The following is an 8,100-nucleotide window of genomic DNA, read 5'->3' as shown; positions in this document are numbered from 1 at the left end:
TACCTGACTCGATTTGGCATGGTCCATTTGGGTTGCATGGCATCGGAACAATTGGATAGACAAAATGAGAAAAAAGATACTTATGATTTATATTAATATATTATAAGTTCTAATATATTAATATGAAACCATATTATTTAATTAGTATTGATCAAGAATTAATTTAGAATTAATCTAGTGATAAAAAAGGAACTAATTAAATATGGACTCTTATATATATATATATATATATATATATATATATATATATATATGTGTGTGTGTGTGTGTGTGTGGTGGACCAAGTTCATTTAGGTTGGGCTAAGCTTTCATGGATAGTCCATGGAGTGTTTAACCCATGGATCATATGGAAATGAAAGGTCATGGGTATTAGGGTTTACATGAATGTAACCCTAATCCTCCACGCTATATAAAGAGGTCTATGGTTCATGAAAGTGGTTGTTGAGTGCTAGACACTAGTGTGTGTACACAAAGAGGGCAAACCGATTTCATGAGTGTGAACCTAAGTATCCTTATTCTCTAGTTATTCCAAGGGTTCTTGGTGTTATGTGAACCATTTGAGGTGCAACACTTGAGGCACTAGGCTCTTAAAGGTTCAAGACTTCAAGCTTCATCAAAAGGTATGCCATTCTACTAGATACTTGTATTGTATATACTTCGTATTATGCTAGTTAGGGTGAAACCTTGGAATATTGAATATTTGCATGTATAATAGAGAAAACATAGATCCAAGGTTTATAGGGTTGCATGTACACCATAGGAGTGTTAGAATGCTCAAAACCCTTTAGTGGTATCAGAGACTAGGCTTGTTTTCATTTATACTGGATGCAACTTATTTTTCAAAACCAAGAATCTGCCCAGACTGAAAATTCGACGAGTTTTGGCCAAAAACTCGACGAGTTCATGAGTTAAAGTATGAACTCGACGAGTTCCTTATAGAACTCGACGAGTTGGCCTTCCAGTTTGCAGATTTTCGATGTTTTTGGCTGAAACTGGACTAGAATAATTACCCTAAGCTGTTTTTGAACTTATAAACCTATTTTTGATGTGGTAATGATTATATTAAACCTATTTCAAGGTTGTTATCAAAATTTAAGTTTTATGTGTGTTTATGTATTTCTTGAAATTGTTGATATGATTGTTCATACACTTATGAGTTTTGGTAGATCATAGGAATTATTTGCAAAATTGTTTGTTAGTTAATTCTTGATCTAAATGTGTTTTTAATGGAGTCCATAATTTGTCCTCAAGTTATGGATTACCAAAAGTCATTTCTTTTAAAGATCCATTAAAAGGCATAGGTTACAAAATTGAAGAGTCTTTTTGTTTTATGAACTCCATAACTTGTCCTCAAGTTATGGATGTTCAAGAGTATCTTCATTAAAGTTTTTAAAACCTTAATTAAACTCATAAGTTATGAAAATCCAAAAGTTTTTGAATAGTTCAAAACTTGCCCTCAAGTTTTGGAATTTGTAAAGTTTCCCCTCATGAATACTTTAATTCCAAGTTAAACCCTTAGAATTTTAAAAGTTAAAATTCAACCCTGATACTTTATAGTACTATAAGTTAATAATATATATATATATATATATATATATATATATATATATATATATATATATATATATATATATATATATATATATATATATATGTATAAGAACAAAGTCAGTCTTACCGTTAGTAGGCCTCATTCACGAAGCCGGTCTATAAGGGGGGTATAAGGTCACTGCCTATAAAATGGCAGTTTAATGGGTGTCCACTCTCACCCACCGCTTCCTTGACTGGTGGAGGGTCGTTAGCCGAACGGGTAGGACAAGGACTATAATTCTCCCTTCATTATTAGTATAATGATAAATATAAAGTAACTAAACCTTTTATAAATTCCCAATCTTAGTTACTTTAGGAAAATGTGAATTTGGTGCTAACCCATGAAATTACACTTTGCACTTTGCTTAAGTCATTAGTGGAGCGTGTGTGGTTAACCGACACACTAACCTGGATTTAACAAAGTAGGTAAATGGTAACTTAATGTCTATCATAGGATCGGTGGAGCGTGTGTGGTTAACCGACACATCGATTAAGTAATAAATATTAAGGGTACCTAAGTATATTTGCACGGTTATTCACACCTTGTTTTGTGATCTTCGGCATCCCAGTCACAAAGCTTGAGAGGGCACAATCGAGATTAAAACATGCCATTGAAAATTTCAATGAATCTCAAAAGATCTAGGAGTTTCAAACCGATTAAAACCTAATTCCTATTTCGTTTTTCATGGTGGAAATTGGTGAATCGTCATTCACCTACCTTCAAATATTTTATAGCTTGGATTACGACATCCCTCTTCCAAGTTATAAAAGTATTGTGTTGGGTCCTAGCCTTAGTATTTCATATTGGGTGTTATATTAAGGACTTAAATCAACTAACTTGAATATCTCCCATTGTAGATGTCTGGTTTAGACAACTATGATCTTCCCAAATCCCAAGGAACAAGATTTCCTAATGAAGATGATGTCCCATGGTTGGTTCATGGAAATCATACTTCTCTTCCTTCACCTCCTCCAATTATTCTCCCTAAACCACAAGTTCTTGAAAAGTTCAAGGTCACTCAAGCCCTATTGGCAAGCTAAGTCTATGTGTGCTCACATCTTGGAGATAAAGTCACATATTGACAAGCCGGGAGAGTTGGGTGTCAAGGTCTAAAGGAAGTTGGTTGTTGATTAGGTTCTTCATTCACTTTCTAAGTCACATAGTGAGTTCCTTTAGGACTACTATATGACAGACCATGACATGAACCTTAATGATCTTACCTATTTGCTTGATGCTGCTGAATCAACAATGATTTGAAGCACTGGTAAAGCAAACTTGATTGTAAAATCGACTTCCCGAATCAGCAATGATTTGAAGCACTGGTAAAGCAAACTTGATTGGAAGATCGACTTCCCAAACTTCTATGGAAATTGACAATGGTGACATTGGAAATCCAGAAAAGCTTTCTCTTCCCAATGGAAAGGGATCGGCCATAGTCAACTCGGTTGATCAAATGGTAAAGAGAAAGACTGAGCCTGAGATAGTCCCGTGTACCATGACTAAAGAGTCCATAAGTTTCTATTGCCAAAAGAAGGGGCATTGGTTGCGAAGCTGCCCTATTTACCTGAAAGTTCACTAGGATGGTAAAAGTCAAAGTTTAACTCTACTTCGGGTAAAGTCTACTATCTAACTCTGTTAAGTTCCTATTTGGAGATTCTTATTACATGATGTGACTGGGTCACATGTTGAAGTTTTAAGAATCAAAGAAAAGAGAGGAAGCTTAAAGAAGAGTAAGCTGATTCTGATCGCGAAGATGGATTTCGATCGCATGGTTCGGTGATCAGAATTTTTGAGCTGGTGCTTAAGAGTTGTGATAGATTGCTTAGGAATAGATAACAACATAGTTTTCATATGCATTTGCATTGTAAGGATAAGTTTTTCCGAAAGTTTTAAATAAAAGAAAAGTTTCGTTTTTATATCCTTACAGTGGCATTTGTGAAAAAATTGTTGTTTATATGATTCCATTGATAGCAACATTGGAAAATGGATTTGATTCTTTCGTTTGTGGTAGTGTCATAATTTACCAAATAAGGAAAGATTCTCATCAACCAAGTTTCAGCTGGATAGAAACTTGGAATTATGCAAGTTGTATTGTATGGTGAATGAGAATTTTCATCTTTGGAAAATTAAGACTAGTTACTTGTTCACATGTATATGTGAGTCAAGTGAAGGACTAAGGAATCGAGTACATATTCTTGTGCACTGGTCAAGTCCACCACAAAGATCGATAAGATTATTCGTCGTGATTTACTGAAGTTCAGTAAATATGGTTATACTTACAAGTTTAAGTATAATTCTGAAACATTGGAAAAGTTTCGATGTATGGCAGAACGAATGAGAAGAATCAAATTTGGCAGAAAGATAAAAGTTTCTCAAATCTGAAAAGATGGGAGAGTACTTTAGTATCATTTTTTATGATCATCTTAATGATTATGAAACCATATCACAATTGATTCTCTAAGGACATCTTAGTGCATTTGTTTGACTAAGTAGAGGAATCGTGAATTGTTGAAATGGTTAAATCAAAAGAAGAATCATACTTAGTTCCAAAACAAGTCTTAGAGTCATACTCCAAGATTGTAATTTGAGTGACACATCTTCAAGAAGGTTTATTAACACTTATCTAATGTAAGAGTAAAATGTTTTCTACTCTTGTACATTTGAAATTGGTAAGTTGTGATGTTTTGGATAAAACAAAGACCAACTAAGGCTAATTGTGTGAAGTGTTTGTCTTGATAAGAATTCGCACTATCTCTTGAATATTTGTTTGTCAAGGAATGGGTCTTGACAAGAGAGTCTTATATGTCAAGAGGACAGTGGGAGTCTAAAAGATCTTGAAAGAGTCTAATCAAGAATAAAACCTGTAGTTTATCACTAGCACACGACTTGAGGTTTATAACCTTTCGTGTTGACATATTCCTATTTTTGTGCCCATTCTAGTTAAAGTTGGATTTTCATATGAGTTCTGAGAGTTCTCAATTGATTGCATAACAACTTGGAAGCAATGGCATGCCCTTGTGCTGCCAGGTGGCAAGAAGTTAAGATTGCACAAGTTCAGTCCATATGAATTTGTCACTAACCGTGTCTTGTGATTACGGTTTTGACAAATTCACATGGAAAGAAACACATACACCATAAAATCTAAGTTTCATAAGGTTTCTCTCCGATTCATGAAAATGATGGTGAGGAAACGCTTTCACTAAGAGGTTTTAAGTAGATAGCAATTGTGATATTTGCATTCTCAAAGTCGTTAGTGGAGCGTGTGTGGTTAACCGGCACACTAACATGGACTTGTGAGGAATGGCAAAGGTCTAAACAATTGAGACTATGATTACGACATCCCTTTTCATAGTTCTGAAATTGTTTAGACACACATGTGTGCTATCTAAGGAAAGGTGTATGATTTTGATAAAGTTTTATCAAAGCATCTCATATCAGAAATCTGAACTTTGGTAAGAAAGTCAATAAAGTATTGGTTTCTAGAAGTCTAGCTGATTTCTGAGTACATGTCAAAGCTAGTGGGAGCATAAGTGTTATGCTAATAATCATCATGTTAGTGGGAGCATGATAATTATGATAAGTGTTGCAAGTTAGCAATGTTAATTATAGAAAACAAAAGTTTCAATTGGGAAAAGTTATTTTGCTATAATTAAGGGAGAGGAAATTATACTTCATTTCAAATCTAAAAGCTTAGATCGTGAGATTTTAATCATCTTTAGTCAAGGATATATATTAATCTTATGTTGGAATGGCTCAACTTGAGGAAATTCTATATATATATATATATATATATATATATATATATATATATATATTGCGTTCTCAAATTTTGATTATGATTACGACATCCCTCTTCATAGTCGAATTATGAAAAAATGGAAAATAAAAAAAATATTGTAGCAAGAGATTGGTCTAGAATCATGTTTTTATGTGAGACATCATGAATCGTGTCCTATATGCTTTGGGTATAGGATCGATTGCATGTGCTATAATATTTATCCTTTCTAAATTTTCCAAAGTGCCTGGGGGCATTAAGAGGGGAAAAGGTCTAGAATTGGATATGACTAAAATGATTAAGCAGTTGTCGAGGACAATCTAAGGTTTACCAAAGATTGGTTGATCAGGGGCAGTTGGAAGTATAGTGTTAATTTTGGAAGGACCATATTGACATATTCTGAAAGGAGGCAACTCTTGTTCAGAAGTGATAGTCAAAATGGGACTATGGAAATGTCTCCATGGGTGGAAACTATTCAATCTGTGTAAGGTTAGAAAACTTAATGCAAGAAGGATTTTCAAAGCAATGTACTTTGAATATGAGACTTCATTTCCATGGAGTTGATCTCCATTGGAATACTCTGTAATGTCTGTTGACAAGTCTTTGTGACTTTGGAATTCTTGCATTTGTTTAAAATCTAACAGATTTCGGTAAATGACAGGAATTTGGAATTCTTGCATTTGTGGTAAGGATTTGGGATTGTGAAATGAGAATCAATGGAATTATGTTCAATCGATCTATTTCACAAAGTAAAAAAAATCATAGACAAACTTAGTGTGCATACTTGGTGTATGGCATAACTAATGTTTGGACAAACATAGTGTACGTACTTGGTGTATGGCATGACTAGTGTTTAGAAAACATAGTGTACATGCTTGGAGCATGGAACAACTTTTGTTTTAATTCAAGTATTAAAGTTGATAAGTTGAAACAGTATACAATGAATAATGTGTAATCAATATGGTGATAAATAAAAGGTGTTCTATTTATATTCATAAGTTCTGAGACCATATTGGATTCGATTATTCTTGTGTTTCACTTTGCATGTTTTGACTTCCAGAATAACTAGGTCATTCTTCCTGACTGACTAAGTTGTTCAAACCATCCACAGTCGATAATACGTTGGAAGTAGGTATTAAGGCAAGACTGTCATGAAGCTGGTTTGTAGATGTCCAAGGTATTGGACATAACAAGAGTTGCTACAACATTCATGAGTGCTCATAAGTTCTGAGTATTGGATTAAACCCACGCCCATTTGACTCACTTCATGGATTTTATCACGAGTGATCATGAGATGATAATATCTTATATTCTTCAAACCTAGAGATATGAGTTATTGCCTATGAGTTGGTTATACATTGATTGTACAAAAACGCATTGGTAACTCAATGTTATAAAACATGCCTTTGTGTATGATTCAACAAGTAGTAGGACAAGCATATGAGTCGAAGTTTATCCATTCCTTTTACCCTTGATGAGATAAAAGCGATATCTGTGGGCCCCTCGATGATTTAGTGATGACACCCCTAAGTGATTGGCCAAGCCTGGACTGATTTGATTTGTTTAATTAGTCGGTCGTCATAAATCAGAAATCAGGAAACAATAAATGGACAGAGAGAATGATTATAATCCATGTCACATTCCATATGATATCTAGAATGGAGGAATATATGATCCCTTATCTAATGGACGCGTCATTGATTTGTTCAGAGTACGGCAATGACTTTAAGAGCTACGATTGCTAGTTGGGTTTTGGAGTCATACGCAATAATAGTTTTCGACTTATCCAAGTGGGAGACTGTTGGATTAATGTCTAAGTCCATAACTATAATTTGTATGTACTTGACCCGATTTGGCATGGTCCATTTGGGTTGCATGGCATCGGAACAATTGGATAGACAAAATGAGAAAAAGGATACTTATGATTTATATTAATATATTATAAGTTCTAATATATTAATATGAAATCATATTATTTAATTAGTATTGATCAAGAATTAATTTAGAATTAATCTAGTGATAAAAAAGGAACTAATTAAATATGGACTCTTATATATATATATATATATATATATATATATATATATATATATATATGTGGTGGACCAAGTTCATTTAGGTTGGGCTAAGCTTTCATGGATAGTCCATGGAGTGTTTAACCCATGAATCCTATGGAAATGAAAGGTCATGGGTATTAGGGTTTACATGAATGTAACCCTAATCCTCCACACTATATAAAGAGGTCTATGGTTCATGAAAGTGGTTGTTGAGTGCTAGACACTAGTGTGTGTACACAAAGAGGGCAAACCGATTTCATGAGTGTGAACCTAAGTATCCTTATTCTCTAGTTATTCCAAGGGTTCTTGGTGTTGTGTGAACCATTTGAGGTGCAACACTTGAGGCACTAGGCTCTTAAAGGTTCAAGACTTCAAGCTTCATCAAAAGGTATGTCATTCTACTAGATACTTGTATTGTATATACTTCTTATTATGCTAGTTAGGGTGAAACCTTGGAATATTGAATATTTGCATGTATAATAGAGAAAACATAGATCCAAGGTTTATAGGGTTGCATGTACACCATAGGAGTGTTAGAATGCTCAAAACCCTTCAGATTTCGGTCCAAATCTCCAATCGAGAACCAAGGTTTTCGGTCAAGCATGTGCTCTGTCCAAGGGTGTTCTCGGTCCATGGGGTTCTTGGATCAAGGGGGTTCTCGTCTAAGGCATGAGATT

Source organism: Lactuca virosa, chromosome 2 (assembly GCF_052849685.1).
Source record: "Lactuca virosa cultivar CGN04683 chromosome 2, Lactuca_virosa_CGN04683_v6, whole genome shotgun sequence".
Lineage (NCBI taxonomy): Eukaryota > Viridiplantae > Streptophyta > Magnoliopsida > Asterales > Asteraceae > Lactuca > Lactuca virosa.
This window is presented reverse-complemented; position numbering follows the sequence as displayed.